The sequence below is a fragment of the Bos indicus genome, chromosome 16 (assembly GCF_029378745.1).
Source record: "Bos indicus isolate NIAB-ARS_2022 breed Sahiwal x Tharparkar chromosome 16, NIAB-ARS_B.indTharparkar_mat_pri_1.0, whole genome shotgun sequence".
Taxonomy (NCBI): domain Eukaryota; kingdom Metazoa; phylum Chordata; class Mammalia; order Artiodactyla; family Bovidae; genus Bos; species Bos indicus.
The window spans coordinates 60,716,892-60,727,473 of NC_091775.1; positions in this window are offsets into that span (position 1 = coordinate 60,716,892).

The window sequence follows — 10,582 nt, forward strand, 5'->3', positions numbered from 1 at the left end:
ACCCCAGCTGGATAAAAGGGACAGAGAGAAGGAAGCAGCAGGCCTCCCAAGTGAGCAGGAACAAACACTTGGTTTGCATGAGCCCTGGGAAGCAAAAGCCTTCACGGAAACTTCCTGTGGCACCTCTTCCATCCGCCAGGTTAGGAATGCATTTCCACCCGGACACAGTACCGCCTTAGGTACACGCGGGTTTCCACCCGGACACAGTACTGCCTTAGGTACACGCGGGGCTACAGTTTTCACTTTTCAACAGTCGCCATGTATCTCTTCTCCCAGACCAGTTAGATCTGTAGCCCCTGTAGCATTTTTCCCATACTTCCTTTATTACTTGGACAGGCTCCCTGAGAGTAGACAGCTTTTCTTCTGCAAAGTGAGCTGCTAAAGACCGTCTGTCCATGCTCTCTGTTAGAGATGTTCACTGTGGCCATAATACCCAGCCAGCACAACTCGAGAGGTTTTCTCAGAGCCTTGATTCCTGTGAGATAATAGAAAAAACATATATTGGTCTCTGCCACCCCGTACCTGGTGCGTATGTGCTAAGTCACTCAGTCATGTCCAGCTCTTTGCGACCCCGTGGACTGTAGTCCACCAGGCTCCTCTCTCCATGGGATTCTTCAGGCTCTTGCCTGGAGTGGATTGCCATGCCCTTCTCCAGGGGATCTTCCTGACTCAGGGACTGAACCCATGTCTCTCATGTCTCCTGCGTTGGCAGGAGGATTCTTTACCACTAGCACCACCTGGCACAGAGCTCCTAGAGCCCTGGTTATTTCCTGAGTGACAAAAATGTCTTCTTTTTTTTCCTGATGAAGTGACTCTGGATGGGCTCCTGGATGGCAACTGGTACCTAAAAAGACTAAGCCATGATGAGAAGCTTGGAATTTTCAGCCCTAACCCCCTATCCTTCAGAGTTAATGATCGCTCAGGGCTAAGTAATGAAGCCTTCACAGGGACTTCTCTGACAGTCCAGTGGTTAAGATTCCACACTCTGCTGCGGGGGGCATGAGTTCGATCCCTGGTCAGGGAACTAAGATTCTGCAAGCCATGCAGTATGGCCAAAAAATAGGGGGGGAAAAAGCCTCCACAGAAACCCCAGAAGTGTGGGGTTCAGAGAGCTTCTAGGTTGGTGAACGCATAGAGGTTTGGGGAGAGTCCTTACCGTGCCCCAGGCCTCTCTCCCATCTGGCTGTTCCTGAGTTAAATCCCTTGGTGATGAACTGGTAATCTGGTGAGTAAGATGTTTCTTGGAGACCTGTGAGCTGCTCTAGCAAATTAGTTGTACCTGAGCAGAGGGTCGCAGGAACGTCCATCTGCAGCCACTTAGTCCAAAGCACCTAGACTGGGGACTGGCGTCTGAAGTGGGTGGAGGGGGCAGGGAGCCTTGTAGGACTGAGCCCTTCACCGATGGGATCTGACTCAAGCTCCGGGTAGTGTCAGACTGAGTTAAATTACAGGACACAGAGAACTGCTCCTTGTGGGTGAAAATTGTCGTATGTCTGGTATCAGAAGTTGTGAGGATGGTGTGATATGATGTGAGAGTAAGAGAGTCACAGGAGGAAAGACTGGGGGGAGGGGCTTCCTAAACAGTTCTTATCTGCAAAATGAGGGTCATAATAGCTATTTTTCAGTGACATTATGAGGATTAAATGAAATAATCTTTGTAGTGGATATGATAGGTTGCACAAATCCTAGTGTGGAAGAAGCATTGCATCATCTGCTTATTTGTCTCTAAACCAGCTTAAGAGTTTTAAGGTGCACTTATTTTTTAATTTTATTGTGTGCACAGAATAAGATGCACCTATATGTCTTGTAATGCACCTGTTTAAAGTGCACAATCTGATCAGTTTTGCAGAGTGCATGTACCAGTGGAACCACCACAATCAAGTCATAGAACATTTCCAACACCCTAAAATGTTCCCTCCTGCCCTCTTCAGCAGTCCCTCCCCTACTCCAGCTCCAGGCGACCACTGATTTACTTTCTGTGGCTGTAGATTCATTTTCCAGCATCTTGTTTGAATGGAATTTCACGCAGTAAAATGTCTGTCGGGTTCACCCATCTTGTCATATGTATCAGTAGCTTACTCCTTTTCATCACTGAGGGGTAGTCCATTGTAGGGAAACACTGCTTCTGCTGCTAAGTCGCTTCAGTCGTGTCCGACTCTGTGTGACCCCAGAGACGGCACTACACCTTGTTTATTCAATTGTCCTGCTGGTGGGTTTGGTGTTGTTTTCCAGTTTGAGCCCATTATGAATGAAGCTGCTATGAACATTCGTGAACAAGTCTTTGTGTGGGTATATGTTCTTATTCCTTTTGGGTAAATGCCTAGGGGTGGGATTGTTGGGTCATGTGGTAAGACTATGCTTATAAGAAATTGCTAACTCTCTTCCAGAGTGGCTGTATCATTTTCCACTCCCACCAGCAATGTATGATAATTCTGTGTGGATGTGAACTGTTGGACGAGTGTGCCCCATGGGGCTGTTCCTGCTTGAGGGAAAAGTTCTGTTACAGAGAGCTTCTCAAAATGCCCACATAGTTGGAAGGCAGTGGGGCTCCTGGAACAGGTCACTGGAGCCTTCCTTGGACACTTTCTTTTTTTTTGACGTGTTAATTATTCTTTATGCTGTTATAAAATGCCCTGTTTCTTCGGAACCATCATAGGTGCAAAGTCAAAACATGTTTATAGACAAATGTTAAACATAACAAGAAACATGGGGTGCACCCATTTGGCAAGAGCTGAGCCTCCGTTTTCAGTCCTCATCATCCGGATGGACACTTTCTTTGATCCGTTGGGGAGACACCCGGGTCCTTTGCTCTTGGGCGCTACCTAGTGGTGGGTAGCACACAGTACTGGGCAGCCAGCCGGGTTTTCTTCATCTGGAAGACAGGTTTTTTACTTGTACCTCAGGAGGAATGTGAACCCTTGGACTCCACTGTGGCTCAAAATTTTCATTTATGTTTCCACTCTCAGTGCTGTTTTAATAACTTATTTTTTAAAAATTCTACTTTATTCCTTTGAAAGTAAATGTGTTGGCCAGTAAGAATATTAAAAGATGTGCAACATCACTAGTTATTGCATGCACGTGTGCTCAGTCGTGTCTGACTTTTCTGCCACCCCACGGACTGTAGACCGCCAAGCTCCTCTGTCCATGGGATTCTCCAGCCAAGCGTACTGGAGTGGGCTGCCGTTTCCTACTCCAGGGGATCTTCCTGACCCAGGGGGAAATGCAAACCAAAACTACAATGAGACGCCACCTCACACCCATTAGGAAGGCTGCCATCAAAACAACAGAAAATAACAAGTGTTGGTGAGGGTGTGGCAATGCGGGAACACGTGTCAGGGGGAATGTCAATGTCAGGGCAGCCACTGTGGAAAACCATATGGAGGTTCCTTAAAAAATTAAAAAAGAATTATGATCCAGAAATTCCACTTCTGGGTATATGCCCCCCAAAATTGAAAACAGGGACTCAAAGAGATGTTTGTAAACTCATGTTCATAGCAGCATTATTCACCATAGCTAAAACACAGAAGCGTCCCAAGTGTCCTTTGAGGATGAAAGGATAAACAAAACGTGGTACAATGACTCAGCTTCAAAAAGAAGGAAATTCTGACACATACTGCAGTCTGAATGAAACTTGAGGACGTTATGCTGAGAGAAATAAGCCGGTCACAAAAGGACAAAGATCGTACGATTCCACTTATATGAGTTACTTAGTCAAATTCACAGAAAGAGAAAGTTGAATGGTGATTGCCAGGGGCTAGGGAAGGAGGGAATGGACAGTTGTTTAATATAAAACTAAGCAGAACCTTGCATTGCCCTCCCAAGGAAAGAAGTCTTTCTGTGTCCCCCATTTCTTGTTTGTAAAGAAAAAAAAAGGGGGGGGGGCTTTCTTCTCCTAGGCCTTCCCTGAGTTCCAAAGAGTAGACCCATTCAGTTACTAACTAGGGAAGTGAGGGAATGCAGAAACAAAGGAAAAGCAGTCAAGCAAGAAGAAGAATATAACAGCTTAAATAACATTTAACCATAAAACAGAGTCACAGGACCCAAGTTCCTCCTGAAGGGGTATAGACAATAATCTGACACTTATCTTTGAGTTCTGCAAAAACTAAGACCCCGCCCCACCCCTGCCAGGTGGGGGATGATGACCACATGCTGACGGTTAGCATGTGGACCCAAGGTGGGTTGGAACCAGAAGGTGATGATTAGAATTCCTGAAACATCACCGTGTCACCACCAACCAATCAGAAGTCCACAAGCTGATCGTACACCCTGCAGCCCTCACCCCTAAGGTTGCCTTTGGAAACCCATTTTTGAAAGTCATCAGCATTCAGGTCTTTTCAACATGAGCTGATTATTCTCCTTGCTTGCCCCCCCTGCAATAACACTGTACTTTCCTTCACCATAATCCGGTATCAATTGATTGGCTTTGCTATATGTGGGGCGAGCAGACCCCAGTTTCATTTGGTAACAGATGGGTGCAGAGTTTTCATTTTACAAGGTGAAAAGAGTTGTGGGGGTGGATGGTGATGATGGCTGACAGCACAGTGAAGGCATTTAGCATCACTGAACTGCACGTTTAAAAATGGTTGAGGGGACTTCCCTGGCAGCCTAGTGGTGATGACTCTGCCCTTTCAATGCAGGGGGCACAGGTTCGATCCCTAGTTGGGGAACTAAGATCACACATGCTGCACAGCATGGTGAGAAAAAAGATAAAACAGTAAACTTTATGTGTATTTTATTACAATAAAAATGTGGGGAAAAGTAAATGTTTCCAGAGTTGATACTATTTACCTAATTTGACTATTTTTCTTTTCATTAACTCACATGCATTATCTCCAATTTTGATCATTTCTCTCCCAAGTTGCTGAATTCTTTTTGTTTCATATAACTGTATGTGTGTATATATATATGTGAACTGCTTGGTTTGTTCTATTTTACATAATTTTCTTCAGCAATTATTTCATCCTTTTAGTACTTTCAATAACTTAATAAATTCATTATTAATTTCCTTTTAATATCTTTTAAGTTTTTCATTTTAAGTATGCTGCTGGGGGGTTGCGTTTCCAAGGGGAAGGAGTTAGTTGAGTGCAAACCACATGTTGCTGTTGTTGAGTCCTCAGTGGTGTCCGACTCTTTGCGACCCCGTGGACTGTAGCCCGCCAGGCTCCTCTGTCCGTGCGATTTCCCAGGCAAGAATCCTGGAGTGGGTTGCCATTCCTTTCTCCAGGGGATCTTTCTGACCCAGGGATCGAACCTGCGTCTCCTGCATTGGCAGGAGGGTTCTTTCCCACTGAGGTGGCCTGGGAAGGAGGATAAACCTGCTGGCTGTGTAGCCAGGCTGCCTGGCTTCATTTCATGGCTCTTCCACCCAGCTCTGCAACTGCTTCCTCGTCCGAAAAATGGAAAGAACATGGCACTTACCTCTTAGGATCATTGTGTGGATTAAATAAAATAAACACATTCAAAATGCTTGGTTAAGACACTAGCTATTTTATTCCTGTGATTCCCCATATCCCTATAGGTGAGCCCTTGACTCTAGTTTAACCTGTAAGGAAAGAAGGCTGGCAGGATCACTAGGAAATCGCTGAACCAGAGAATCCAGGCCCACCAGCCCAAAGCCCCTCTTAAGGGAAACCGAAAGTCCCTCCTTAGCAATGGGCCAGCCAGGGACTTTATACCTGCGTTTTCCATCGAGCAAACCACGCCTACAGCCCCACTCATCTGCGCACCTGTTTGGCATTAACCAAACAGAGCAACAGGCTGAGAGATTCTGGAGCCTGGAGAGGCTAGGGCAGGGGCTCTGAGCAGAGAATGAGCTCAGAAGTGGGCTGAGACAGTCAAGGGCTGCTCGAGGGAATCTGAGAAATACAGCGTTCCCTCCTGGAATAACAGGGGACCAGGAGGGTATGGACAAGTACCCTCCTACCAGATGGGTGTCAGGGGACAAAACACTCTGAGTGAGCAGAGGAGGAGGTGTGGGCCCCCCACCCTCACCCAACCCCTCTGCATTGGCTGATTCATACAGCTGAGCAGAGAGAGAGAAATGTCTTCCTGGAAGACCTTTGCCTTAAATTGCCAGCCACAGCAGTAGGGTGGGAGGAAGCTCTCCAACAGGGACAAAGGAGGAAGGAGGGATCTGGTACTGAAGAGCCAGGGGCCAGGGCCCCAGTGGGCAGGGCCTGAGGCCAAGCCAGAGGTCAGTTATTACCACGAGATCAGGCCACATCTGACATGACTCAAGGAAAGGAGCTGTGCTCCAGAAAATGAGGAGATGGATCAAGAACACTGCAGAGACAGGTAATATGATGTTTAATCTTACGTCAACTTGGCTAGGTCACAGGGTGCTCAGAGACTGTTGACCCTTCTTTTTTTTAAAAAAAAAAAAATACTTCTTTTCGGTTGTACTGGGCCTTCACTGCTGCTCACTGGCTTTCTCTAGCTGTGGCGAGCAGGCGCTAACTGTGGTGCTTGGGCTTCTTGTTGTGCTGGCTTCCCTTGTTGCAGAGCACAGGCTTTAGGAGCAGGGGTTTCAGTCGTTACAGCACCCGGGCTCAGTAGTTGTGGCACACGGGCTCTAGTTACTCGGTGGCATGTGGAATCTTTCCAGACCAGGGATCGAACCCATGTCCCCTGCATTGGCAAGAGGATTGTTATCCACTATACAACCGGGGAAGTCCTACAGTTGGCCCTTGAACAATGTGGGGGAGAGGGGTGCCAACCCGCTGGACAGTCAAAAGTCTGTATTGCTTTCTAGTCAGTCCTGGTATATACAGTTCTGCACCTGGAGATTCAGCCAACTTCAGACTGCATAACTGCAGTATTTACTACTGAAAAAAATCCTCCTGTAAGTGGACCCATGTAGTTCAAACCCATGTTCAAGGCTCAGCTGAATTTGGTTAAACATTATTCTGGGTATGTGTGTGAGGGTGCTTTGGGTGAGGTTAACACTTGGATGGGTAGACTGAGTAAAACGGACTGTCCTCCCTAATGTGGGTGGGCCCCATCCAATCTGTTGAAGACCTAGGCAGAACAAAAGACTGAGTAAGAAATAATCCTTTCTCAGCCTGTTTTATAGCTAGGACCTCAGTCTTCTGTACTCAGAAGGGAACTGCCCTCATTGGCTCTCCTGGATCTCCAGATGGCAGATCATGGGGCTTCTCAGCCTCTGTAATTACGTGAGCCAATTCCTTAAGATAAATGTCTAGATAGATAGATGACAGATAGATATATAAATAGATGTCCTATTGATTCTGTTTCTCTGGAGAACCCTGACTAATCCAAGTAACGAAGTGGGAGGCACATTAGAAGGCCCGTAGAACATCCGGGGGTGGTGGGCGGGGGGCTGGCAGAGAGCAGCAGGGCGGAGGCCAGGTAAGGTTCGTGAGAGAGGTCAGCAAGACGAATCTCATTGACACCAGGTGGGCCCTGCAAACTCTCCTTTGTGTGGATGTGGGGCTTGAGGTTTTCCAACTCTCTGAGAGCTGAGAGCTGAGGGAGATCCAGGCACAAAACCAGGTTGTTCCATTTATGAACATCCCATTATTTCCCGAGGCAGGCGCCCACAGGACCTCTGGGAATGGGTGTGTGTTATGACACTGGGAGGTGGTGAAAGCCTGACACAGGCGGCTCAGAGGACACCTTCTTGCTCTGTTAGAGGATGTGTAGATTTAACTCCAGTTCCAGCTGCTGTGCCGAGTGACAAGGCCAGGTAAAGGTGAACTTGGGCCAGATGGAGCAGAGAAGGCTGATACGGTACCCAGCACACCTGCTGGGACAAGCTAGCACCTCTTTCTGCCAGAAGGAAGACCCATTCGCTGTGCTGGAGACAGTAGACACTCGCCATACAGGGCCCAGCGTGGAAGAGACGGCCCCACTGTGCTGGGCAGAGTGTGTCATCTTCAGAGACAGAGACGGGTATCGGTGACGGGAAAGTCTGGTATGTAGGAGGTAACGTGGCTCTCCACACCTCCCGCACCGGGTTTAGAGAAGAAATTCTCTAAAGTCAAGGGCAGTGGGAAGCTCACTAGGCCAGGAATGGGATCCAGAAGAACATGAGAGAGAGCCAGCTCTGAGAACCGGGCCGAGCCTCTCCCTGGGCTCTCAGCACCCTGACCTTACTCACTATATTGCAAGTGTGGTTCTAATGATGCCCTGTCAGCCCATCAGTGATGAGTCCCTAGACGCCAGGGGCCTTTTCCGGTATCCTTGTGCTCCTAGCGCCTAGCAGAGCGCTCGGCATACAGGCGGGGCTCAGTGTTGAATGAGCAGGCGGGGTGTTACTGTGGAGTCCCCTACATAGTGACCCGGAGCTCCTTGCTGAGACCCGGCCTGGGCCTGAGCCTGGATAAAGGCGACCTTCCAGTGAGGTGTGTGGCCGAGACAGGCAGGGCCCCTCGATTCACAGCTCTCTGCATGGGTTGTCATTGTCACAGGTGTCAGAGTGGTGGGGGCACAAGAAGAGGGCTTTGTTTTAACCAAGAATGAGATAGAAAGAAATTAATGCTTATGTTTAGGGCGTTCAGCAAATGACCGTGGCCTGCTTCAGTGTTGGGTTTCCTCTGAGTTGTCTTGCCCAGGGAGCGACTTTCACACCAGTGTTGCCACCCAGAAAGCAGTTTCGCTTACGCCTCCTTTTTCAACTTCAAGTGGGAGCTCAGGGCCCAGAGAATTCCTCTCGGAGGGTTGTATATACTTCTTGCCCTGGACCAGTGGATTATTGCCATGAAGCGGGTTTAGAAAAAGTCTATCTGACATTCTTCAGGTAAGAATGGCCTATGGCCTGCAAGGAACAAAGTTATACCATACCACAGTAATACCCACGTCACAAGGCTGCTCCCACGCAGGGCCTCAGTTCAGTTCAGTTCAGTCGCTCAGTCGTGTCCGACTCTTTGCGACCCCATGAATCGCAGCACGCCAGGCCTCCCTGTCCATCACCAACTCCCGGAGTTCACTGAGACTCACGTCCATCGAGTCAGTGATGCCATCCAGCCATCTCATCCTCTGTTGTCCCCTTCTCCTCCTGCCCTCAATCCCTCCCAGCATCAGAGTCTTTTCCAATGAGTCAACTCTTCACATGAGGTGGCCAAAGTACCAGAGTTTCAGCTTTAGCATCATTCCTTCCAAAGAAATCCCAGGGCTGATCTCCCTTAGGATGGACTGGTTGGATCTCCTTGCAGTCCAAGGGACTCTCAAGAGTCTTCTCCAACACCACAGTTCAAAAGTATCAGTTCTTCGGTGCTCAGCTTTCTTCACAGTCCAACTTTCACATCCATACATGACCACTGGAAAAACCATAGCCTTGACTAGACGGACCTTTGTTGGCAAAGTAATGTCTCTGCTTTTCAATATGTTATCTGGGTTGGTCATAACTTTTCTTCCAAGGAGTAATGTCTTTTAATTTCATGGCTGCAGTCACCATCTGCAGTGATTTTGGAGCCCAAAAAAATAAAGTCTGACACTGTTTCCACTGTTTCCCCATCTATTTCCCATGAAGTGATGGGACCAGATGCCATGATCTTCGTTTTCTGAATGTTGAGCTTTAAGCCAACTTTTTCACTCTCCTCTTTCACTTTCATCAAGAGGCCTTTTAGTTCCTGTTCACTTAAGGTCTCAAGCGGTTGCAAAATCTTAGAGAAGAAAATAACAGACTCATTTATTTAGGTTTATTAAACATATCCCCAGCCCTTCCAGGACATATTGATGACAACAGTGATGTATTTGAGGGCATGAACAGCAAGTACTGTATGAAGGCAAAATGTGGGTCTGTGGCCAAATTTCTGTCCAAATCATGATAATGTCCAAATTGGTGATGATGATGATGGTGTGTGTGTGTGTGTGTGCGTCTGTGTAAATTTTCTACATTATAAAGCAGTTTCACAAAAAGGCCTTGATTTCTTTTACACTCAATTTCCTGATATATGGGTCAGTGAGCTTGTCTAGAAGGAGGCTCATTTAACAAGTGCTCCCCCAAACAAAGGACATTTCTCTTCAGGTCCAGGAGGAACTCAATCCCCAACAAAGAGGAGATGGTGCCCATTTTCACTAGGCTGGTAAACATTGAGAAGGAGTCGGTCATTTTCACTGCAGTTTCCTGCTAAAGCCTGTGGGATCTTTGGAAGCCTGTGAAGAAGGGACCCTCCTGCCATGCAGTCAGCAGATCTGGAAGGACTGAGCACAGTGGTCAAAGGACTTAGTGTTCCAACCCCTCATTTGGAATGAGGGGGAAAGGAGCCTGGGAAACTCCCCACCACTTCCTGCCCCCACCCTCCCCTCCCCAGCTGAATAGTGACAGACATTCTCCTTTGATTGTGATGAGCTGAGATCAAGGTCTGTCCCGAGGATGGAAGCTGCAAAATAAGTCCCAGAGCCCAGAGCCTCTGGGAAGGACAGGCACAGGCCCAGGAAATGGCCAGGTGAGTACAATCGGTCGTGTCTGGGATGCGGGCACATACTTAACACACAATTTGCATCATTTCCTGTACTGTCTGTCCTAGGAATTTCCAAGTTGGTCCTCCCTTTCTGAAGCAACTAGTATTTGAAATGAAAGGGAGGAAGGAATACCCAAGGATAAGAGGGAAGAGAAATT